This window comes from Protopterus annectens, chromosome 13.part0 (genome assembly GCF_019279795.1).
Source record: "Protopterus annectens isolate FY-2018-M chromosome 13.part0, PAN1.0, whole genome shotgun sequence".
NCBI classification, from domain to species: domain Eukaryota; kingdom Metazoa; phylum Chordata; order Ceratodontiformes; family Protopteridae; genus Protopterus; species Protopterus annectens.
Window position 1 is genome coordinate 763,569,319 of NC_056747.1, and position 26,750 is coordinate 763,596,068.

At 43.4% G+C, this 26,750-nt stretch overlaps 1 protein-coding gene across 2 annotated transcripts in view; it reads right to left on the reverse strand.

The window, feature by feature from the left end:
* Positions 1 to 26,750, reverse strand: part of SSH2 (slingshot protein phosphatase 2) — a 1,225,984-nt gene that overhangs the window by 237,048 nt on the left and 962,186 nt on the right. The window lies entirely within an intron of this gene.

The window sequence follows — 26,750 nt, forward strand, 5'->3', positions numbered from 1 at the left end:
GTACACTATGAGCCTGAACAGCCAGCAGCCTTTACCCCCTCCTATCTACCCTGTATCCAACAAACCTCTTCTACTTTATAATAACCCCCTTTACTAGCTATCGCTCCTTCCCTAGATCTAAACCAGCTAGCTCCCTTACATACTTACCTGCAATACTAGATATGCCCACTAGGCGGCACCCTTATCCCATCCTTCATCTCCTGCTTATCCCTCTGTATTTCTTTTGTAATTACATTACATCTCTTAAGTCCTAGACCTGCTCTTATTTTCTCACTTACCCTTTACTGCAACTGTCTACACCCACCTTTTTTTTCTCATAGACTTCTGTTTTATCTCTGATCTTTCTCACTCCTGACTTGCCTAACTTTCCTTCAGTTACTAGCATTGCTGATAGTTTCTTCTCTAGCTTCTCCTTCACTTGTCTCTACCCGCTCAGTTTGCCCTGCGGGCTCACTCTGCTCCCCCACCCTACCCCCAAATACCACCCACCCCCAGGGGTCCTACTCTTATACCATCTAACCACACCCCTTCCCTCTTTCACCAATCACAAACCCTTCACCATTGGCCACTTAACTCCAATTCTCTCCTTTCACTTACCACTCTCTATCTATCCCATCACACCCTCCACTTATTCCTTTCCACATATACCTCCGAGCTTATAACAGCAACCTAACAACTTACCCTTCCAGATGTATAAGCTACCCACCCCAACCCTCTTACAGAGGTTACTCATACTTACACTTCTACCACCTCTAACTTTAGCTTACCTGCTAACCTCCTATGAACACCCATTATATCCACACCTTCTCTACCTCAATAAGCTATCTACCTCTCCTTCTCTACCTATTTTCACTAACCATGTTAACATAACATCTACACCCAGCTATCTACTAGCAAAATACCATAGGATGGCCCATATCAGATATAACTCTCCCAATCCCAGAAAATCTCTACCTCTATATAGTAAATTCCCAAATCCTAGACTTCAAACACTACTCTTCTCTTTAAAAGATGGAGACATTCACCTAAACCCAGGCCGAACAACGGCTACTACCACTCAACTCATCAACCCTAAGCCCTCTACTATCCATTCCCTTATCAAATCACCTAAATCACTCTTATTAGCTCACCTCAGCATACATAGCATTAATAACAAAGTTGCACAACTCCATGCTCTCTTGGAAGTCTACTCCTTTGACATTCTTTGTTTAACAGAAACTTGGTTAAAACCTGTAACTAAAGACAGTGAAGTCATCCCACCTGGTTAAAATATTTTGCGACTTGACCGTGCAACCAAAACGGGTGGTGGTGTCGCTATCCTATTTAAATCTGGGTTACAGATTACTACCTACGACTATAAACCACCTCAAGACTCCAACACTGAAATTCTTATTACCAAGCTTCAACTTAACACATTCAAACCTATCTATATTATCTGTATCTATCTTCCTCCTGGTAATAACATTGCCACCATAGTTTCATAGTATAGTACTAGGCTATCTGCCCTGGGGCATTTGTAAGCCTAGCCATAGTGATGTGGCTTTTGCCACCCCATGAAATGGTACAAAAAATGTACAGAATAAATTTAGAATACTGTGCCTCTGTCTAGTAGTGACACAATGAAGGCCCCCTTATATAATAGAATTAGTTTACTGTGTCCCTGTCTAGCAGTGACACAGAAGTGACCCCTGGGGTAAACTTACGATCTCCCATCCACTCATCAAGATTTCTCTTGAAGAGAGTCAGTGAGGGGCTCTGCCTACGAACTGGGATCTTGTTCCAAAGCATGGGAAGCCTCTGGGTTATGAATCTATCCCTCCAGCATGTCCTATTCATACTTGTGCCGAGGTTTGAGTCTTTAGCTCGTGGTCCTGATGGATTTGGATTTTTGAGGTGGAGCATGTCCATCAGATCCTGATTGGACATGGCCTTGTATCGTCAGGCAGAGATCACCTCTGAGCAGGCGGTATGCTACTGAATAGAGCTGAAGTTTCTTTAGTCTGGCAGAATAAGACATATGTTGGAGACCCTTGATCCTCTTGGTGAGGTACTTTTGTGGTCTCTCCAGCTGTTGCAAATGCCGGGTGAGGTACATACCAAATGGGGCATTGTACTCAATCATGGGTCTGATGAGGGAGGAATATACGGGTACAATGACATCCTTGGATCTGGATGTGAATCCCTTCATGATGAGGTGTGCAAGGTAGAATGTTTTTCTAACCACTTTGGCAACGTGGGTGTCAAATGAGAGGTCGCTGTCGACTTGGGTCCCTAGGTCTCTGATTACTTTTTCCATACTCAGTGGGTTGCTGTCTATGTGATAATTTGTGGGTACTTTGTTTTTCCCAAAGGGGATGACTATACATTTTTTGGCATTTAGTTTAAGGCCGTGACTCCGGCACCAGTTGTCCGTTTCTGTGAGGCCTTTTTGTAGGATATGTGTGTCTGCTGGTGTGTCGACTATGGCGCCTAGTTTGCAGTCATCTGTGAACTTTGTCAGCCACAGCCCTCCCATGTTTGCTTTAACATCTGAGAAATAAATGCCGAACAAGAGGGGTCCCAGGACAGATCCCTGTGGGACACCACTTGTGACTGGCTTTGAGTCTGACATTGCTCCAGCGATTTTAACTTTATGGGTTCTGTCCTTTAGCCAGTTTGCAACCCATCTAGTGACATAAGGGTTTACTTTTAAGCTGTTGAGCTTATCTATGATGCCTGAGTGGGATATTGTGTCGAAGGCCTTAGCCAAGTTCACGTATGCTGTATGGACTGCTTTGCCCTCATCAATGGCTCTAGCGACTGTTTCGAAAAAGTCAACCAGGTTTAAAAGGCAGGATCTGCCCTTTACAAAGCCGAACTGGGTGAGGTCAAGTGTCTGTAGGTCCCCTATGTCTCTGTTTATGAGTTCCATAATGATTCTTTCCATAGCTTTGCAGACCAGGCCGGTTAAGCTTATGGGGCGGTAGTTTCCAGGGTCTGTAGAGGCACCCCCCTTGTGGAGTGGGACCACTGTTGCTGTACGCCAGTGTTCAGGAAAATATCCTTTGTTGGTTATCCCAAAATTTACCCCAAGAAACCATAATCCTAGGTGGTTTTAACATTGATTGGAAGTGTTGTAGCAGTAGCCACCCTACCAGCCACATTAACCTTTTTGGTTTTTCTCAAACCATTACCTCCCCTACCAGGATAAACAAGCCTAATAAGAAAGAAAGTACCTTACACTGGATTCTCATAAATAATCATCCCCAGACATATGAAGCTGGAACCCTCCCTGATGATGTAAGTGACCACTCACTAACCTACATCATCAGGCTTAAATCTAATCTACCTAATCCAACCATATTTAGGACAATTAGAACCAAGAAAAACTTCAACCCCGATCTCTTCCAGAGAGAACTAAGAGCATGTAACTGGTCTCCCTTAAAATACTTCACACTGGAGGAAGCTGTTAATTACTTTAATCCTAACTTCCTAGCCATACTAGACCACCATGCACCAACCCGATCTATTAGAATGAGAACTAAATCTGCCCCATGGCTTTCAAAAGAAACCAGGCAAAAAATCCATCTCAGAAATAAATACTGGAATAAATCTCGTTTAACTAAAAACCCAGTAGACCAACAAAACCTCAGACAGCTGAGAAATGAAACTAAAAAAGCTATATTGTCTGACAAAAGAAACTACTACCTACAATTCCAGCAGACTCACCATAATAAACCACAAAAGTTCTGGGCGAGTATTAATCAATTACACCCAGGTCAATCCATCATACCAAACCCAAAAGGCACAGACCAGGAGCATCCCAAGCAGACTGCTAATGCCTTTAATACCTTTTTCACTGAGGCCATTCAAACTCTTGCCAATCAGTTATCTACTCAGAACTTAACTATATCCAACTCTAACCCATCCCCTCCATTTCTCTTCCAACCAGTCGCAACAACATATATTCTTACCCTTATCCAAAAACTGAAACCGTGCACTCCTTCAGCAGGCTAACTACCCACTGAATATCTACAAAATGCAGCCAAATCCATCGCCTATCCCACTTCCATTCTCATCAATAGAACCATCACTGAAGGACACATCCCTAAAATCTGGAAAGTATCCCATATTATACCCCTTCACAAGGGTGAGAACTCTACTGAACTCTCCAATTACCATCCCATAGCCCTACTTTCTCCCTTAGCAAAGATCATGGAAAAATGCATCCACAGACAATTGCTAGACCACCTAATCCAAAATAAATTACTTTCAAACTCTCAACATGGTTTCAGACCTTCCCACAGCACTACTACTGCCCTCCTTTCCTTTACTGACTATATTAACAAAAAACATAACCTCAATATGCTTTCCTCTGCACTGTTTATAGATCTGTCTAAGGCATTTGATATGGTAAATCACCAGATACTTATAAATATCCTCAAATCCCTGTCACTAGATACACTAGCTATAAAATGGTTCCAGTCCTACTTAGATAACAGACAACAGACTGTACTTTGGCATAACGTTCTATCTACCCATCTGCCCATTAACATTGGTGTTCCTCAAGGGTCCATATTAGGACCTCTCTTGTTTTCTATATTTATCAACGACCTTCACCTAGCAATCCCCCAAGCTACATGCATACAATATGCAGATGATTCCACACTTATATGCTCAGCCACATCTATATCTGAACTTCACTCCCTTACCCAAAATGTTTAACACAGTTGAACAAAGGTTTACACAGCGCTGTCTCCTTCTGAACCCCCAAAAAACTAAACTCCTCCTTTTTACTCCTACTTGTAAGTCCCCCCCAATAGACTTCACAGTAACATCCAATAATGGTACTCTCATATCCCCACATCCAACTACCAAATTACCAGGTATCACCATAGATGACCTTAACTTCAACACCCATATTAACAATACTCTAAAATCTGTTAATAGAAAACTAGGCTCTCTCTACAGGATCAAACCCTTCCTCTCTCCTGTAGCTAGAATAACTTTTAATTATGTACTTACCATAACTTCGGATGTATGGGATCCATCTCGCCTACATTCATGACAGATGGGTTCGGAGCCGATCCATCGGCTCCGACTCGGCAAATAATACACTAGCACGAAGTCTCTCATTGGCTGGGCTACTCCCTATCCCAGGATGCACTACACCTGCTTCCCCAGATCTTGTTTGTTCGCTTTCATACATCCATGCAAACACAGAAAAACTAGTAGTCACAATAACCAACTAAAGTTCTTCAAGAAAGAACGCCAAGAAAAGAGGGACTACAGCTCCTCTAAATCCAAATGGAAGGGGGAAGGAGGGTGGGTACTTATGAATGTAGGCGAGATGGATCCCATACATCCGAAGTTATGGTAAGTACATAACTAAAAGATGTAATGGGATCCTATCTCGCCTACATTCATGACAGATGGGACAGCGTCCCTAGCACCTACATCCTGGGTGGCTCATTGGAAAACACTCCTGAGAACTGTGGAACCAAAGGAAGCTCTGCCTCGAGAAACCACATCTAATTTGTAATGAGAAATGAAAGTGTGCGGAGAAGTCCAGGTTGCTGCAGCACAAATATCATCTATTGATAACTTGGAGTGAAAAGCTACGGAAGTAGCCATTGCCCTGGTAGAATGAGCCTTGACTGGAAAGGGGAGGTCTTTGTTAGCCTGTGAATAAATAAAAATGATACAATCTTTAATCCATTTAGATATGGAGGTTTTGTTACTGGTTGACCCAATTTGTTCGCTGCAAAGGAAACGAACAATTGATTAGATTTCGCGTTTGAGCGGTTCTATTCAAATAAAACGCAGTTGTCTATGTACGTCAATTGATGCAAAGTATATTCTGCGTTATTAGAGAATTCTGGGAAAAGACAGGGAGTTCTATAGTTTGTTGCATACAGAAAGAGGAGGCCACTTTTGGTATAAATGCAGGGTTTAATTTCAATGAAACTCTATGCTTGTGAAAAATCAAATAGGGAGGATCAGAACAAAGAGCTTGAAGTTCTGAAACTCGCCTGGCAGACGTTATGGCTACTAAAAAGGCCGTTTTCCAAGACACAAATTTTAGATCACAGGTAGCAGCTGGTTCGAAAGGACGGGCAGTTAGGGCAGCAAGAACCATATTCAAATCCCACGGGGGGACAGGATGAGATAAAGGAGGTCTCAGGAGCCAAGCCCCTTTAAGGAAAGCCTTACAAAGTTTGTGAGACATCAATGAAGGTTCAAATGAAGCATGAAAATTAGAAATGGCCGCTAGCTGAACCTTAATGGTAGAAACTGAAGAGCCCGACTGAAAAAGGGAGGCCAGAAAATTCAGAACCTCCGATACTGGTGCAGTGAGAGGATCTATACCCCGTTCTTGAGCCCAGAAAGCAAACATTTTCCATTTACTGGAATAAAGTTTGATGGTGGAAGGTTTATGAGAAGAAGACAGTATGTGGACCACGTCCGGGGAAAGAGCATTGTCTCGGACTAAGGATGGAAGTGGAGTAACCATGCTGCCAACTTCAGGGACCTGAGAGACGGGTGAAGCCGTCCTGACTGATGAGTCAACAGGTCTGGCACCGGATCCAGAAACCATGGACCTTCTATCGCATGCTTCTGTAGGAAAGGAAACCAAACTTGACGAGGCCAATGCGGAGCAATCAAAATCATCTCGCTCTCCATGTAAATGGCCTTCTGTATCACCCTCGGTAAGAGGGGGAACGGAGGGAAGGCGTAGAAGACCGGGGGGCCAAATGTGAGTCAGAGCGTCCCTGGGAGTCTGTCCCTGAGAAGGGAACAGTGTGAAGAACTCTCTGCATTTCGCATTGTGAGGGCTGGCAAACAGGTCGCAGCAAGGATGACCCCATCTGTCGAAGATTTTTGCAGCTATACCCTGGTTGAGGGACCATTCGTGGGGTAAAAGAATGGTCCTGCTTAATCTGTCCGCAATCACATTGGACTTCCCCGGTATGTGCGTTGCCATCAGAAAGCGGTTGGTAGCTACCGCCCAGTGCCAAAGTCTCATGGCTTCTCTGCATAGTGGGTAAGACCTGGTTCCACCTTGCTTGTTTATGTACCACACCACCGACATGTTGTCGGATAGGATAGCAATCGGGCCCTGTGGGAGAGCGTGATGGAGAGCTTGGAGTACCAATAGTACCGCCTCATCTCCAGGACATTGATATGCAAATGCGTTTCCTGGATCTGCCATGTGCCTTGGACCGACCTGTCCAGGTAATGACCCCCCCACCCTACCTGGGAGGCGTCCGTAGTCACAGTGGCAACGGACGTTGTGGTATAAAGGGTCGCCTGGTCGAGATTTGATTGGAGAAGCCACCAATGCAGATCTCGACGGCAACTTTCCGTGATTATGATTAAGTGGTTCAAGGGAAGTTCCTGATAAGACCATTGAACCGACAGTAGCCATTGTAAAATTCGCATATGAAGCCTGGCCAAGGGAACCAAAAGTATGGTCGACGCCATCGAGCCCAACAGTTGTAGGATCCGATGGGCCGGAGCTCTTTGTAGGGGGAGACAGGATTTGACTTGACCTTGTAACACCTGAATTCTTGCTGCCGGTAAAAAGGCGCGCATTCTTTTTGTGTCTAAGTCTGCGCCTATGAAAGTAATACGCTGAGATGGCTGTAGTACAGATTTTTGCAAATTGAACGTGATCCCCAAGAAACGGCCCAAGGTGAACGTGGCTCTGAGCGCTTGGAGTAGTAGATGCTCGGAGGTGGCAGTAAGGAGCCAGTCGTCTAGATAAGGAAACACCTGGAATCCCAGACTTCTCAGGTGAGCAGTTACCACTGCCAGACACTTGGTGAACACCCTGGGGGCTGTGGTGAGACCAAAGGGCAGTGCTCGGAATTGAAAATGACTGACTCAGAGGAAGCGTAAATGTCTCCTGGACTCTTGAGCTATGGGAATGTGATAGTAAGCGTCCTGGAGATCTATGGAGCACATCCATGCATCTTTTCCAGCAAAGGAAGAATAGATTGAAGAGTGACCATTCGAATTTGGACTTCTTTACTAAACGATTCAATGAACTGAGGTCCAAAATGGGCCTGAAGTCCCCTGTCTTTTGGTACCAAAAATAATTTTGAGTAAGTTCCTGATCCGATCTGGTCGATGGGGACAGGCTGGATGGCTCTTTTTTCTAGCAGCTTTGAAACCTCTAATGCTGCTTGATCCCACTGACTGGGTGGTACGTCCGGGATTTCCCTTAAAGAAAGGGGGGGTTTGTTGAAGGGGATGATATAACCTCCGGTAATAATGGAAGCCCCCACTGATCGCTTGTTATGGATTCCCAAGCTTGTGGGTGCGCCGAAGCGACCCCCGACTGGCTCCGGAGTTGCACAGTCGGGCAACAACTCAGGAACGCTGGTTGTATGAAGAACCACGAAAGGAATCGCGGTCTCCAGAGTTACGGGGGCCTCTGCCACCTCTGGGGCGGCGTCTTCCAAAATCCCCCCCCCCCCGCCTCTGGAGGGGGAATCACTGGGTGGAGTAGGGAAAGACTTCTGAGATTTTTAAACCACATTTTCCCTCCTCTCCCAGCCTTGGGGTAAGGCCTAGAAGGAGCGGAAAATCGGGCCCCAACGGCAGTCAAAGTCTTGCCCTCCTGCTTGCACCTAGTTAGTGTGTCCTTCACCTTGGGTCCAAACAAAGATGACCCATCAAAGGCGTCGAAGGAAGACTTGAAAGCCTCCGTGAGCGAACACAAGCGTAACCAGGCTTGTCTCCTGAGGGCAACGCCTGTTCCTCGCTCTACTCGCCTTCGGCCGCATATGAGATGAGCCTCATGGACGAGTTAACAATAGAAAAGAGGGTAGTCATCTGTGCGCCAACAGTCGGGCCAGCGCCTCAGGTAGATTACCGACAAGAGAGTCATTTAGCTCTTTGAGAAGATCCCTTTGGAGCCTCGTAAAATGACATAAGTAGTTCAGCGACCGTAAGGTAAAGGCCGCTGAGGACAGGGTACGCTTCCACCTATCCATACTCCTAAAATCCTTATTAGGAGGATGAATAGACGTCGAAGCCTCTGCCACGTCCTGCTGTGTGGCAGAAGCCACCACCAAAGCATCTACAGGCACACCCTTTGTGAGAAACTCCTTCTGGGGGCTGACAAAATTTATTGGGCCTCGCAGGCACCGGTTCCACAGAATCAGGGTGTTCCCACACCCTTCGAGAAACCAAATCAAGGAGTTCATCGAAGGCGGAGACACCCAGGAGGCGGAAGGCTGGGCCCCAAAGGCCTTGAGGAAGACTGACTCCTCAGCTGAAGGGGTTTTGGCTTGCCAGTCACCTCTCTGTCTCAGAATCTCCAAGATATCTGAGAAGGAGATATCATCCAAGATGATTTGGGGACCCTTCTGCCATCGAGGTCAGTATCCGATGTAATAGACTCATCTTGGGAGTCTACGTGTTTCCTCTTACACAATTTCTTCCGTGGGGGTTCGTCCGAAGGAGTTTCGGACGGACCACCCGAAGAAGGGAACCCGATGGGGGTATCCTCAGGCCCTGGGGCCCGCTGCCGGGGCTGCAACACAACAGAGGCACCAGTCTCCAAATCTAGGGACGGTGAGGTAGAATCTTGTTGAACCGGCAAAGGCATGGCCAGCGCGCTCCTCATGGCCTCAAAGGCAGGACCTCCAGAATCCAAGGAGGTCACTGGTCTAGAGGCCACGATGGCACTGGGAATTCCAGCAGCCGATGCTCCGAGAGGAAGACTAGGCACCGAAGCACCCAATCCCAAAGTATTCCCCTCGGGCCCGGCTGAAGAGGTCGCAGTACCAAACCCTGAACCGGAGGACAGGGTAGGAAGCACAGTTGGAGTCGAGAGGCTTGTAAGGGGTCTCTGCTCCGACCGTATGGCTCCACATTGCTCCACCACCACCGGCTCCAACGGCTCCGAAGAGGTTGGAGGAGGAATCAAATGTGTTGGAGGGGGGATCGGCTCTGAAGCAAACTGTGCCGGAGCCGAGACCATTTTAGTAAACACTGGAGATTGGAATAGCCTCTGTAAAACCCTATCCAGGTCCGAATCTGACAGTCTCGAGGATTTAGAGGAGGTAGACACTGAGAAGACTTTCCTCTCGGCTCCGAGAGAAGGGGACCGGCTCAAACGGCTCCAATACCATCGGCGCCGACTCCACCACAGCATGGACCAGCATCGGCACCGAAGGAGCCTTCTTCGAGCTGAGGGGAAGAGTCTGAGCTGCACACTTCCACCGGCTCCGAAGCCATTGGAACCGATGGAGGTGATTCACCTCGATACTCCAACTTGCGGCTCCGAAGGCAATGGAGCCGAAGTAGGAGGTATCGAGGCAGACCTTTCGACCCTCGGCCCCGAAGTCAGTGGAGCCGAGGAAGAAGAGGTCAATTTTGTCTTTAGAAGTCGGCTCGACGGACTTGTCGGTGCCGACGATCTTTCTTTTGGAAGCAACAGGAGGATTTAAGGCTTCCTCAAAAGAAGGTTTGATAAGCCCTTTCAATATCAACTTATTCTTGCGTTCTTGAAGAACTCTAGCAGAGAAAGCATGACATACGCTACAAGTCTCTTGCAGATGTTTCGGCCCCAAACAATAGACACAGACTGAATGGCTGTCTGTGATGGACATTTTATAACTGCACCGAGTGCATTTTTTTAAAAACCTGACTTTTGTTCCTTAGACATAGTACAGGCCCTTCAAAAAGTATGACTTTACCACAATGAGTAAGCACTATAACAGAATTGCGCCAACTGAAAAGCGCGAGACACACTGGCGCGAGTACTTAGGAAAAAAAGTTTACCTCACAAACAGACAGACAAAACAAGTCCAACGGCCCAAAGCCCTCTAATTTAAACGGGCTTGGCCCGAAAAACAATTAACCACAAAAAGGTAATTAAGGTTAAATAGCACACAAGGGTAGGGCAAAGGCCCTCTAACTTAAACGGGCCTTGCCCGACTGAAAAAATAAAGTACCAGAAGACACTCAAGCACTCAAAAGTAACAAATAGTAAGGAATAATAAGGAATAGCTGTTAAAACAGCTGTTTGGTTAATATATGACAAAAAACCCCAAGGTCAAAGACCAATAAAGGTAAAAAGAACCACTTAGCTCCAGCCAAGTCGAGACCACGTCCAGCTTGTAAAGCGGCAAACGAGATCAGGGGAAGCAGGTGTAGTGCATCCTGGGATAGGGAGTAGCCCAGCCAATGAGAGACTTCGTGCTAGTGTATTAGTTGCCGAGTCGGAGCCGATGGATCGGCTCCGAACCCATCTGTCATGAATGTAGGCGAGATAGGATCCCATTACATCTATTGCTCACACCCATCTAATTTCTACTCTCCTCTATGCCTCACCCATATATACTAATCTCTCTAAAACAACCTTAATAAAATGGAATCTCCTACAATAACATAGCCAGATTTGCTACAAGTAACCCTTTCAGAACCCACCACTGTTTTAATCTACAGCAGCTAGGATGGCTTAAATTACAAAATCAGCTTAAATTCCACCAACTGACCATTGCCCATAAAACCCTTTACCAACCTACAAATACCCCTATACTATCTACCCTCATCACCCCCTACAACAATCTAAAGACCTTACGATCATCACATAAACTTCATGTAAATATTTGTAAATCAAACAACAGGGCTGGGGACTCTCTTTTCTCTAATACTGTTGGAAAACCCTGGAACTTTCTTCCTAACAAACTTTCCTCTCTTAACTCTATATCCCTCTTTAAAACCAAATTTAAACTTTTCCTCAGAATACACTGGTTGTGCCCCTGTACTAAACCTGACTGATCAACTAGCTCTTCTTACATGGTTCAACCTACCCTCCTCTTCTCAGTAAACAAGTTCCTTTTCTTAATAACAACTTATCTTGTCCTTCTATACTATTACTTACATCTTCAGAATCTCATTAAGGAGACTACTTTTACTAATATATTGTATAATTTCAGCTCCTACATTTTCTTTATGACTACTTGTATACTAATATATTGTATAATTCAGCTGCCATCTTTTTCTTTATGATGTATTGCAACTACATTTTGTATTGTACTAATTGTATCTGTATATTTTGCACTATGTTATGAACGAATGACCCCTTTGATTATTCTCTGTAGTGCACCTGCAATGTTCATTGTATACATTAATTTTCGTATATGTGATTTTGTTTGTTTCCTCAGAGCTGATCTCCCCGGGCCTCTACTGAAAATGGACATACATCCAGTTAGACTAGCCCGGTCAACAAATGTAAAATAAAATAAAAATAAATAAATGAAGATTTGTTTTTATTTGAAACTCAATAAAATTGTTTAAAAAAAGTCTGGAGTAGAACCATGTACTTCTCTCCTTTTGTTACTCTTTCTATAGCTCCTTAGATTATGAGGTCTAACAGAGACAGACCTAGGAGAATTTGCTCCTTGGAATGAGAGAGAACCCCTGCAAATGTGGGTCTGCTTTTGTTCTGAAGTCTCAGGATGCCAAAGCCCTACTGGTCCTAGGTTATTTTCTCAAACTTCTCCACAAACAGACCCAGGTGGCCCCTATTTTTAATGTTATGGAGGGTGAAGGTGGGACTGAGTTTAGATCTAGGAAATGGGTTGATTGGTTAGTGTAGGATTTCTGGAGGAGGAGGCAGCTTGAGTTAGTCACAGCTACTCCCCCTGTTGGTCTCAGCCATGAAGGACCCCCAGGCTCATCTTTTTGTTGTGCATTCCATTGTTTTCTGTAACATGGCTTACACATTCTATACTGTATAACTGTCTTGTTTGAGGAAGACTGGCCAGCTCTTGGGGGGGGGGGGGGGGGGTAGCTGCAACTATATTCTAAGAACTGTGTCCAAAAAATGCTTGACCTGCTGCTGCACATTCTTCTCTTTTTTCTCCAATCTCTTTATGGTAGGGGGTCTTTACAGGATGTCTGTATCATTAAGGAGATCCAGCTTCACATGACATGGCTGGGGCTGTGTCCTCAGCCAGGCACGTCTATGAATCACTGACCCTGTAGCTGCTATCCAGAGGGATGTACTTAGTGCATTACAGACACATTTTCTGAAGTGCTTTCCCACCTGGGTAAACAGGGTGCACAAGTCAAGCATTTCCTCTCTTGGGTTCTTGTCTTCAATCCCCTCAGCATTGAACTTCAGCTTGCCAAAGACAGTCTCTTTAAAAATAAGCAAGTGAGTCTGGCAATTCAAGACCTAAATGCCAGAGTGGCAAATGTATTAGCCTTTTTTGTAAAGTGGTCAAGAATTCTATTCTTCTTGTAACTGGGGATGGGATTCCTGGATGGAACCGAAAAAGTCCCCTTGTTGGAATCTAAAACATTACAGTTTGATCAGCCAGATGGTCCTTACACAAGAGCTTATGGGAATCCAAGACCCTATATAAATGGTTAGGGAAGATCTTTTGAGACTTCTAAGAATAGAGTAACAGCAACAGGCATAGGCTCAGGCAGCCACTGAAAAAGTCCCACATCTCATCTGGCCCTGTGAGTACTCTTGCATCCAAATGGACGACTTCCAGCATCTTGTGAATGGTGTGTATCCAAAATAGAGTTCCTTTTGCAGGAGCAGAGGACAGGCTTGTCCTTGGTGTCAGATTCATAGCAACTTGGGGGTAACATTTGTTCCACATATGCCAGTTCATTTGTCTCAGAATCTGGGGTATCAAAATCCTTTACCTGGGTAGATTTGTCCTTTTTTTTTTAAAGGGACCCTTGACACCTTTGGAATTTCCAGTGCTGGCTGTTTGCATTTTAAAAAGCTCATGAAATCCCAGGCCAGCTTGAAGAAGTGTTTGGATGAAGCCCCATTTATGGGCCAGGTTAAGAAACAGCTCAGACTAGGTTATGACAGGCTAACAAGTGCCAGTTTATGCTTTAGCACTTTAGGCCTCGGTCACATAAAGTAGGTCTCTGGATAGGGACATGCGCTTAACAGCATAATTTGGTATCCAAAAGCCTCATCTCAAATGAAAAACAAAGGAATACAACCCTCCCCTGCATCAATGGCTAAGCACAGACCCTCAGAGAGGCCTCTGAGCTGGCTCAATGCAGTTTCAGCCCACAAAGTCTAGCCTAAAGATGATGGTGTGGTGGCTCCAGATGCATCTGCCAAAACCAGCTATGAGAACAGGGCTGTTATTGTGCTTCACCAACCTTGATGCTGCTGTACCTAGGCAAAACTTCAGACTCAAATATACTGTCACTGGTCACCTCACCCTTCTTCTCAAGATGCTTCATAGAGTGCTTGCATTTTGAGAAGAGGCTCATGCCATGGCAGAATAGGACCCGAAGTGCACCCTCATAGGTATATACTAGGCTAACAATTATTTTGCCTAATTAAAGATTGTCCTCAGTGTGGATTTTGTGCAGTATAAACAACTGTCCAGCTTCAGGCCTAGACAAAACGTGTAATACTCTTGAAAATCTTTCTGTAAATTGTTTTTCCACACACTAAACAATTATTCACTTTTTCAAATTCTTTAATAGAAAACTCACTCTCACGATTAGACATCCAACAGGATACAAATATCAAGATAAACAAAAACAATCGCCCTATTTTGTACTTCTATGCGACTCTAGAAGAAGGCTAAACTCACCAGACTGACGACATTGAAGACTGTATGTAATGGTCATGAATTGTAGAAAGAAAAACATGAACGTGGCAGTGGCTGATGCCCTTTTTGCAGCATTGATGTCCTGATGTCTAAGTGGGAGGGATTTGACACAGACTACTAGAAGGAAGCCAGAGCTCTGGGTGTCAGGCCAGCTTTCACATTCCTGCAGGCAAGAATCCTAGAAGTGATATCTACAACAGCAAATATTATGAGGAACAGTAACGGGTACAGACAGCATATTATAGGAAGCAACTTGTCTCTGGATCTATGAAACCACTTCTTCACAAAACTGCTGACTCATGGAATGGACTGCTGTAACTGGTTGTGAATGACGATTCCATGGATGCTTCCAAGGTGGCATGGAACTAGTACAGAAAAGGAGGGAAGATGGATGGTAAATGTAACTAATGGACAAACTAGATTGGCTATTAACAGCCTTCTGGAAACAAACAAATGTATAATGTAGAGAAGATACTGCAAGTACTGGTAAGGACAAAGTGAGAGCCTGCTCCTGCTGAACACATCCAACCCCCTCCTTGCACTTGTCTATTACAGTCTTTTGTGTGTATGTATGTGTGTGTTTGTGTGTGTGTGTGTGGTATGTCTGTAACTCTGAGCCTTTAAGCCTGAGAGGTAGACTGCAAAGGAAAAAGGTACACATATCGGGTCTATATTATAACAACGAACGATCAGATGATCGAATGCTATATCGACCCCTAAATCTCGAATATACAAAACAGCGAACAACCAGAACAGAGTTTTTTTTCCCCGGGAAAAAAATTGCAGTTCCCCACAAAAAACAAAAAAAACCCCACTAAACACTAAATAAAGTGGGGGGCTGTGCCCTCCACACCCCCCTACTTAAATATAACAACTCCGAGATTGACTACAGTGTAGGAAACGGCATAACCCAGATGGCTGGCCCAGCAATTTCCTTCCCGGAGAAAAAATTTGCTGTTCCGGCCATTCGCTATTTTGCCGGTTCGACATGTAGTGTTCGAACTAACAGCGTTCGATCTGATCATTCGCTATTCTAAAGTAGACCCCACATATCCTGATGTTATGTTGTTTCAGCTACCTGAAGCCAACACCATTTTTTGCCAGCCATGGATGATTGTATGGTGTACATACCACACAGACAACTTGTACCTTTCCAATGTCTCCTACTAGCTAGGGTCACAAGTTTGTACTAATGGTTGAGAAAAACGATGACCCATTGTACTGTATATTTCCACATATGCGCACACACAACAATATAAAGTCAAGAAACTTTAACAGCAGGGTAAGCAAAACTTGTAATATAAAATGCCAGAAACTGGAATGACACCAGTTAGCATAAATATACAAAGGCAAGTAGCAAGAGAAGATCAGAATGCTGACTTATCCAAAGGAAAATAAAGAAAATTAGAGTGACTGAGCAACAGTTGGCAGCTGCTGCAAGTAGCATGACAGGTGCTGATACAGGAGATAATGTTCATTTACAACTTGCTGTCAAGTTTTGCATTTTTCAAGCAACATTTTCACTTAATTAGCACTAGGAGCTTGAGCTGAGAAAGCAAACTTTCAGAACATACTCCATCTAGCTAGCAGAAATTTATGCACTCGACGGTGAAATTTTTGCCATTGTTACAATCTTCAATGAGTACTAACGAAAACACGCAACAGATGTCATCTGCCTCAAAGCTTCCTGTACACTGCACATACTAACATTAAGTAAACAAGCCCTTTGTAAATGAAATGTACAAGTGAGTGCTCTAAACCACTAATATTGGCTAGTGCACCATCTCAAAGAAACCTCTCTGGTGCACATGCACAGAAACAGAATAAGGAAAGCAACAGCTGTATTAAACCTGGGTTTCACAACCAGTGCAAAAAGTAGTCTTCCTGCCAAAGCAACACTTTAGGAAAGAGTATGTTCTGTTCAGCAAACTGTTTACTTTTGTTACAGCTTGCAGAGGACAACAGCATATGACATCTATCCAAAGAAGCTAATGCATACTGGTTTTAATGGACTCTTCAAGTGTCTGAGCAATTTCACCTGTCGACTGTTGTGATTAGCTTTTTTCCTGGGAGTTACCAGTATATAATAAAAAAATACTGACACCTAGAAAAAGAAGAAAAGTTGCAGTTTTATTCTTTTCTTCACTCACTTCCCCAGTATGCAGAAAAATAGATTTCTGGTGGCAGATAATGATACCTTAACATACACATTCTGCTCATTTAACTTTTAAATAAAGTGCACATCTTAGTTAATTTATTTCTTACTTTTCTATTTGGTGTAAAAACTGCCTTATGACTGTTCAAGGCGTTTTATTAGCAACTTATTTTTTCTTCCTCAGCACAAGAATTATTTTACACACGTCCCATGAATGTTTCTGATGCAACCGTCACTTCAGGTAGGATTGTGCCAGTCATCCACCGTCCTTTACAAGAAAAAAAATGCATGTATTTCCCTAGAACCCTTTATTTTGTTTCTTCAAACAACTATTTATCCCTTTGGAGGATTCTACCGACTTAAACTGCGTGGCCTCTGAGATACTTTAAGGTCTCCATAATATTCCCCACCTCCTTTCTGTATACACTACAATGCTGCAGTACTTCTTTACAAGGGCTCCCGGTGATGACGGTGCATAATGTTTGTAGCCTTTTGCTGTATTGACTCTGTTTTTAAAATGGCATAGTGAAAAAGAGATTTCCAGAAATGCAAACAATATTCTACACCAGGTGTTTATCAGCTATCACTACAGGCTCTGAACCGCTTTCAGTGTCAACATACCACACAGAAACATGCCCCCTCTCCAAGGCAACTGCCTTGTGCACCTTTCTTTAAAACTAGTCATGGTTGTAGGGTATGTTTCCCCCTTCGTGAATGGCATGCTGCTGTTGACAGTTGGAAGCTGGATACTAAACAGAATACTGAGAGAGACTGACTTTCCCAATGTTCTCCTGCAAATTGTGGTATCCCTTCTAGCTTTCTCCATTATTGGTAATATGAGGTTCAGCCATAGGCTTCAGCCTGACAAAAATGCAACAAGTTACACATCAACATCAAATCAATAGCCTTAGTGCCATGTACAGGACCCTCGTCATCAACATGAGAAATGAAAGTTATACACTTACCGTAACAATAGATCCATGTTGTCTTCTTTTTGTCTGGTTCATCTGGGTTGTCGGATAGAGTTGGCTCTGACCTTGGCGCCTTACACCAAAACTTCACAATACCCCTCTCTTGTCTAAATTCCCTCAGACTGAATTTGCTGACAGATCCTAAGCAATCATTATGTGTAAACACACACACACACATTTTATATATATATATATATATATATATATATATATATATATATATATATATATACACACACAAGCGTGCACACACACACACACACATATATATATATACACATCTTATACACACACACACACACACACACACACATATATATATATATATATATATATATATATAATATATATATAAATATATATGTTATGTGTCAAAACGCTAAGTGAACAGACAGGGTCTAACAAAAGATCCGACTGATCTCTAGATGTACAAGTACAATTTCGTAGGGGGAAGGAGGGAGGCAGCTGAACCATCGCCCACTGCCAGAGTCTCATGACGTCTCGGCAGAGAGAGCATGATTGGGTTTCAATTTGTTTGCTGATGCACCAAGCCACTGACATGTTGTCTGAATGTACGGTAATCTTATCCTTGGGTAGATGGTCTTGAAGTAGTTGCAACATAAGGAGGACCACTCAACTACAAGACATTGATATGAAGGTTGGCCTTTAATGGGAACCACATTCCTTTGAAATGCCTCCCCTCACCCAAGAAGGGACATGTCTGTAGTCACTGTGGCTTTGGGTGCAGCAGAACAGAAAAGGAGGACCGAGTTGGACAAAATCTACCAGTGAATGCGGTTCTTGAAGACCTGTGTGAAACACATTTTGTAGTGAAGGGGACAAATTTTCTGAGACGACTGTACAGCTAATGTCTGCTGTAGAACTCTTATGTGATATCTGGCTAAAAAAACATCACAATGGAGGAAGGCATTTGACCCAGGAGTCATAATATCAGTCGGGCCCTGGGAACTGGATGATTTACTACCCGAGGAGCAACTGAGCTGATTGATCTAACCCATGTTGAAAAATTTTGCTATCTGATGTACAGTGTTTATCTGGCAGCCTATGAATTTTATGGATTGGATAGGTTGTAATTTGCTCTTCTGGGTGTTTAGAGAGATACCCATAGATCAACAGTCTTAGCAGGAATAACTGATGTGTTGGAAGTAGATCCCTGGAGGTAGCAGTTAGAAGAAAATCATCCAAACATGGGAATACTTGGATCCCTTGAAGCCTGAGAAAGGTTATTACTGCTACCGTTATCTTGCTGAACACCGGGGGGAGGGGGGTCAGAGCTCTGAATTGAAAGTGGTGGCAAGACAGAAATGGAGAAATCTCCTGGACTGCTGCTGGATCTTTATGTGATAGTAGGTGTCCTGCAGATCAACAGAGCACATCCAATCGTCCTTTCTAAGTAAAGGTAGAATGGACTGTATTTTGACCATCCAAAATTTTCTGTTTTACAAACAGATTCAATTCGCAGAGATCCAGAATTGGTCTCAGGTCCTCTGTCTTTTTTGGTACTAAAAGAATCTTGAGCAGACTCCAGATTCTAACTGGTCTTGGGGCGTGGCTGAATGACTCTTTTGACCAACAACCTCTGAACCTCTGTTGCTGAAGATTCCAACTGTCTGGGTGGAATGCTGGCAATCTTTTGTTTTATTTTTGAGGTTTCTAAAAAGGGTATTGTATAACCTCTGGTAATGATCCTTAGCACTCACTTATCGTAAGTAATGTTTTGCCAGGCTCGAGGGTAAAAGGAGAAGCATCTCCTGACTGCCTCCTATTGTACAGTTGGGCAAGCATTTAGGGATGGTGGTAAGGTTTCTCTGTGAATGGTCCACAGAAACCTTGATTTTTGTGGACCATCTCTGCCTCTGGGGGCGATGCCCAGTGGAATTGCCTCTGTCTCTGGAAGACCTATCCCCCAGAAGTGTCTGGGTGAAAACCTTGAGATTTTTTGAACTACATTATTCTTCCACCTCTCTGATTCCTGGAGAAGGATCTCAGAGGGGTTGAAAAATGGATTACAATGGCAAGCAAAGTCTTACTGTCCTGCTCACTTGTGGTAAGCGTGCCCTTGACTTTCGGTCCAAACAAGGTGGAGCCATCATATGGGGCATTTATAAAGGACGTTTTAAAGCTTTCTGCAAAGTTGCAGAGTCGCATCCAGGCATGACAACATATCATAAGTCCAGTAGTGGCAGTTTGGGCTGCACCATACGTTGTGTTAGAAAGCAGTCTCATGGCTACATTCAAAGATGACTGTAGGGTACAAAACTGGAGATCTACACTTTTTTGGGATATCTGCTAGTAAGTTACCCACCAGAAAACTGAAAGTTCCTTTATTAAATCCCTCTGGAAACTTGTCAAATGACCCATATAGTTCAGTGCAGACAGTAACATAAAACTACTGTTCAATCTCAGCCTTACTACAGGATATGTGCCCAAAGAGTGGTGTACAGCAACAGTGGTCCCTCTCCATAAAAGTGGTGCCTCAACGGATCCTGGAAACTATCGCCCCATAAGCCTGACTAGCTTGGTCTGCAAAACTATGGAAAGGATCAACATGGACCTCATAAATAAAGATATTGGGGACCTACAGACACTGGATCCTACCTAGTTCGGCTTTGTTAAGGGCAGATCCTGCCTCTTAAACCTGGTTGATTTCTTTGAAACAGTCACCAAGGCCATTGACGAGGGGAAGGTGGTCCACACAGCCTACCTGGACCTCGCAAAAGCCTTCGATACAATACCCCACTCAGGCATTATAGATAAGCTCACCAGCTTAATATAAACCCCTATGTCACTAGATGGATTGCAAACTGGCTCAAGGACAGAACCCACATGGTTAGAATTGCTGGAGCCATGTCAGACTCCAAACCAGTTACAAGTGGTGTCCCACAAGGCTCAGTCCTGGGACCTCTCTTGTTCGGTATATATTTCTCGGCGGTACAGGCCAACACGGAAGGACTGTGGCTCACCAAGTTCGCAGATGACTGCAAACTGGGCGCCATAATCGACTCTCCAGCCGACACAAGCATCCTCCAAAAGGGCCTCATAGAAACAGACAACTGGTGCCAGAGCCATGGCCTCAAGCTAAATGCCAAAAAGTGTATAGTCATCCCCTTTGGCAAAAACAAAGTGCCCACAAATTACCACATAGGTGGTAATCTATTAAGTACAGAAGAAGTAATTAGGAACCTGGGGACCCAAGTTGATAGCAATCTCTCATTTGACAACCACGTGGCCAAAGTGGTTAGAAAAACATTTTATATAGCCCACCTAATCATGAAGGGATTCACATCTAGATCAGGGGAGGTCATCGTGCCTATTTACCCATCCCTCATCAGGCCCATAATTGAGTACAATGCCCCTTTTGGGATGTACCTTACCAGACACCTGCAGCAACTGGAAAGACCCCAAAAGTACCTCACCAAGAGGATCAAAGGGCTCAAACAGATACCATATGCTGCCCGGTTAAAGAAACTCCAGCTCTACTCAGTGGCATACTGCCTGTTCAGAGGCGATCTGTGCCTGACATATAAAGCCATGTCCAACCCGGAATTAATGGACATGCTGCACCTCAGAAAATCCAAATCCCATCGAGCTACGCTCGAGAGACTTGAACCTCAGCACTGAAATAAATAGGACATGCTGGAGGGACAGATTCATAACCCAGAGGCTCCCTTCACTCTGGAATAAAATCCCAGTCCAGGTTAGGCAGAGTCCCTCATTGACTCTCTTCAAGAGGAATCTTGATGAGTGGATGGGAGATCGTAGGTTTACCCCGGGTATCACTTCTGTGTCACTGTTAGACAGAGGCACAGTATACTAACCTCGAAAAAGGGCATAGCAAAATAAATTTAAAATGGGTGTCGAAAGCCAAACACATTCTGGCTAGGCTTATAAATGCCCTAGGGCAGATAGCCTAGTATGAACCTATGAACCTATGTATGTGGTTGAGGCATATGTCCATTTCTCCAATCTGTCCTAGACTCCTGTTAGGGGGATGCACAAAGGAACACTCCTTGGACAGCTCCTCTTTAGCGGCTGCTGCTATCACCATTGCATCAACAGGGGCACCCTTGACCTACAATTTCCAATCTTTAGGGACAACTAAAATTTTGCCTGGCTTTTTTGAGATGGGCTCTGCTACATCAGGCTCCTTCCAGGTTTTCTGAGTGATAATGTCAACTAAGGCATTAGGAGGGGAAACCATTCAGGATGTTAAAGGGATGGATCTGAAGAGTTTGAGAAACACCAACTCATCAGAAGGAGGAGGTTTGGTTGTCCACCCCCCCCCCCCACACACACACACACACTGTTTCATCAATTTGAGCATATCTCTGGGATCTTGGGGAGCCTTCTCCCTTATCTAAGTTGGTGTCTTCAATACAGACTCGAGAGGAGTCAATTTGTTTCCTTTTACAAGTCCTCTTCCGGAATGTGCCTTTGGACTCCCAAAGGTGACACATTGGAATGGAATGTGGGACTCAAACACAGAGTAGTCTCAAAGCCTAATGGATTTGACTGTCCCCATCTACCAGCATGTGAGGAGAAGGGTACAGTCTTTAGAGGGGGTCTGGATGGATCCCAGTTCTGTAACACACCAGATGTCTTGGCCCAGCCAAGGCCCTCTTCCCAGCCTTGAAAGCCAACTCAGCCACTGAACCAAAGAAAAGATGGACAAATTAGTAAAGTCAGAAGCTCTCTTGAATCCAATGGCTGATGGCCCCAAGAAGGACCACAGGACCGAGCTGTCAAGTGCCAAGGTCCTGGGTGGCAGTGATGCCTCTGAAAATCTACTCAACCGATGGCGTCCCGACACTGATGCTCCAATATCTGCATTCTTTTTTTGATTTACATAGAAGACACTGACAATTTATATGAAATACATATGCCTATATCAAGAGTATAAAATCACGTCCACTACACAGAAATACAGAACATTACTATAAAAAATGAGATCTTGTAACATAGAGGAGCATATATTTTACTTGATTTTACAAGCCTTGAAATCAGTCTCTATAAAGCCTATTCAATGCGTTAGCAGCAGCAACATGATGAACCAAAGAACGAGCTACAGAAAACAAACTGACACAAGAGTTTTAACATCCTCTTCCTTCTAACAGCTGTCAGATGCACAACTGGTCTTTGCTGTTTTGTCAGCACATTCCCTACAATATGTACAGACTAATGGTGAGACCCACCTGACAACTGAAGCTTAACTTAGAATACTGCTCTGCTAATTCAGTTGACATTTCACTGACTCACAGCACATCATACAATTAGTAAAAGGTAAGGGTAGGTTTGGTAAAACATCTTTTTACTTGCCCAAATATTACTGTAACTGTGGCAGGCTGTATGAAAAAATGAAAACTGCACAGTTTATGTTTGCATTTCTAGTAAATTCCACTGTCCTGAACAGGATCTCACTTTCTTGGAGAGAGGCAGATAACTTTGAAAAAGAAAAGTTGTACTCCTGGAAAAGAAGTCATACTCCTGAAAAAAATGCTAAAACAATGCCAAGTAGTACAAGAATTGTGTACAATGGAAAAAAAGGATTTATCTTTCTTTGGAGAGATTTTTGAAAAATAAGCAGCGAGAATGACAAGGACCCAAACTGATAATTGCCTCTATCATGGTATGGCTGAAAAAAGGGGGACACAGCAACACTGTCTAGAAGCAAGCTATCCAACTAATATACCAAGCATCATACCTCTCAACCTCTTGGCATAAGAAATCTGAACAAAGCCAAAAAAGAATGGGGAACTAAGGCCCAAAAATAGGGACACTTTTTAAGTACTGATCTTATAAACTTAGAAACTTGGCAAGCCAGATCCATAACTTCAGGATAAGGATTGTATCTAAGGGCTGGGTCGGTCAGGCTCGGGCGTGCAGTGGGGCTGGGTGCTGGTATGCATTTTCTGGAGGACATGAAGTATGAAACTCAAATTTCTGTCATCATTTAGTGACTTAAATTCTCAATGATTTGGCAGAGATCAACATATTTTATGAGGAGCAGACTAAAAATATGAGGCAAATATCTAGACATTCTGTGAAAGTCTGGACAATTGAGAGTTAAGCCAAACATGTATTCTTCTTCTGTAACTGTAATATATCAATAAATCAGACTTACAAATAACCGGAATAAAATGGCTACGGCATCGTGTAGTGAGTCAGTTTGACAAAAGAGGTGAGATTACATGCAACTAAATGCATAAAAACATGTGCAAGATCAGGCTGGAAGTTTGTCTCAAGCAACCAGTAAATCTGACTGTCTTGCCAATTACTCAGCCCTATGTCTATGTTTATTCAAGCATCTTTTGATCCATTTTTAACAACACTTTCAGGCATCCACCCTTTATTACAGGGGATGCAGTGGAAACCCAGATATATTACTTTGGGTACAGCACTGAAATCACCTGACAGTACAGTACAGTAATTCACAGGTCACATTCCAGTCCTTCAGAAAAAATCAAACTCTGACCACAGGAAACAGCTCACTAACAGCTCAGAGCTTTAGTTCTCTGAACTAACTGCCACAGGACTTCAACAACACCCTTCCAGTCCTTCATCTGTGGATCTGCTGTTCAGACAGGTTTCTCAAACTGGGCAACTGTTTTTTGATGGAGCTCTAGCAGTCCTAACTTGGATTTTTCCCCTCTGTAGATCAATGTGCCTGTATGTACATTTAAGAAGCTATCCAAGAGCTTCCACAAGTGTATAAATACTGAGCATGTGCAAGCTAGACTGACATTTTGTAGTAAGCTGTTGAGATGTAAGTATGTATGTATGTATGTAAGGTCCGTCTGTTAACTGATTCATTTGTATTTTATGATGCTGCTATCCATCCTGATGTGTTCCTATATATTAAATCATCTAAACAAAATACCCCGCCTGCTTGTAATCTATGCTAGTGAGACGAGTGACATGGTGTCTTAAGCGGCATGTCTAAAAGGGCATGAAGTTAGAGGCGGCATGGCTAAAACTACTTAAGGCACTTGCTTGGGACTGGTGGAATATACAAGACTGAATAATCCCGAAAATGTGTATACTTCACAAAAAAGGTCAAAACTAATTTCAGGTATTAAAACTTGCTCAGCACTATTTCTTTTTCGTAAAATATGAAACAAGGCATACAGAATGTTCTAAACAATATTCGGATAAACCGATATGTACGATATTGATAAAAATATTTGAATTACCATGGAAAATGTTTGAAATAAAGTCCTCTTTGCATAAAATAAAGGGAAACAACTGTATTTTCGCAAAGCATGTATTTTTCATATTAAACAAAGATAACCAAGTTATCAGACGTGTATAAAGTGTTTGCATGTTTGTGCAGTGTTACAGTAAACCTATTTTGCAAAAGTACAGCCATTACAGAGTATATTTCGCAAAGCACAGTATTTCGAAGAGTTTATTGTGCATTTGAATGTTATTACAAGCTCACAGAACAGTTTGTTCATACATAATTACAAGGGCCATACTTTCAGTGTGTTTGTGTATAACTTTGTGGGCATGGCAGACAGATACTGAATACCCAGTGCACTTGTATTTGACAGTAATACTGCTGAGAAATAGAGATTGTCTGAGCAAGAGTATGACATTTTCATACAGGCTGCATTTTCTGATAAAGACGATCGCACAAAGGCATTTATTCTGCTTAATTTAGCTGGGTAAGAAGACATAGAAAGGGAACATTCACTTGTGTACTCACCTATCATCTATACAGGAGAGGGGGGAAACTGTCATTGTTGTACAGGCTGAGTCAAGGGAGGATCCAGAGTGCTTAAAATGTAAATTTAGAGAAATTTTTAACCCTCCAGACAAATGTTACAATGGGAAGGCACTTAGTTTACACAAGGGATCAAAAGCCTGGTGAAGCTTTTGCAGCACACATAACTGACCTGAAAAATAAAGCTAAAACATGCAGATTTGGTGATTTAAGGGATGAGCTGATAAAGAACAGACTTGTGTGTGGTACTAAAGATGATGCTGAGAGAAAGATTTTGCCTCGTGACAGTGATTTAACTTTGAACAATGCCATTGAGATTTGCCAGATATATGAGTTCACAGAAAATCACACAAATATGCTTACAAATGAGAACAGCTCTAGAAGGCACATGTTAACAGTATGCAGCAATGTAGTTAAAAGAAACAGGCCGAAGCACGTCAGCATCTGTAGCCCCTGCAGCACTCACTGGTAAACCCCAGAACTTTTCGGCAAATTCCAGAGTTCGCACAGTCTCAGTGAAGCACAAGAGTGAGTCAGCAAACTCAAAGCATGGGCCCCAACCCAATTTCATTGCCAGGTGTCGTAATTGTTGTGGAAGTCATGAATCTAAAAGGGAAAAATGTTTTGTTTTTGGTCAGCAATGCCACAGATCCAATAAATGGAATTATTTCAAAAGTTTTGTAAATCAAAAGGCCCACATTCTTTTCTTAAAAGGGAACATTTTAAGAAATGAGTTGATCAATTAGAGAGCTGCAACCCTACTCTTTATGTGGATGGTGTGTCGGTGCTTTATGAAACAGTTAATGCAGTAGATTTAAGGGCAAAGAATGAAGTATTTTGCACTGTTTGGATAAATGGAATACCCACAGAGCTCAAAGTGGACACAGGTTCCAAGTGCAATGTTATGTCAGCAGAAACATTTGCTAGTGTGTGTCACGGTGAAAGGCTTGATTTGGCAAGGTGTGCGAAGCTTGTTGCTTATGGAGGTGAAGAAATTCAAACTGAAGCCTCAATAGTGCTTTCATGTTACTCTGCTGGAAGATGTTACGACTTGTTATTCTATGTGGTCAGCAGGCACGTCCAGTCATTATTAGGGCTTAGAGACTGTTTGAAAATGGGACTCCTTTCATTTAATAAGTCCATCATGTTAGCTTCGAAGACAAACTAGGCAAACTTCCAGTTGTGTACTCCATGAAGTTAGACCCAGAGGTCAGGCCAGCATGAAAAGTTCCAATATCCATGCAGGACAGAGTCAAAGCCGTGCTACATAAAATGGTGCA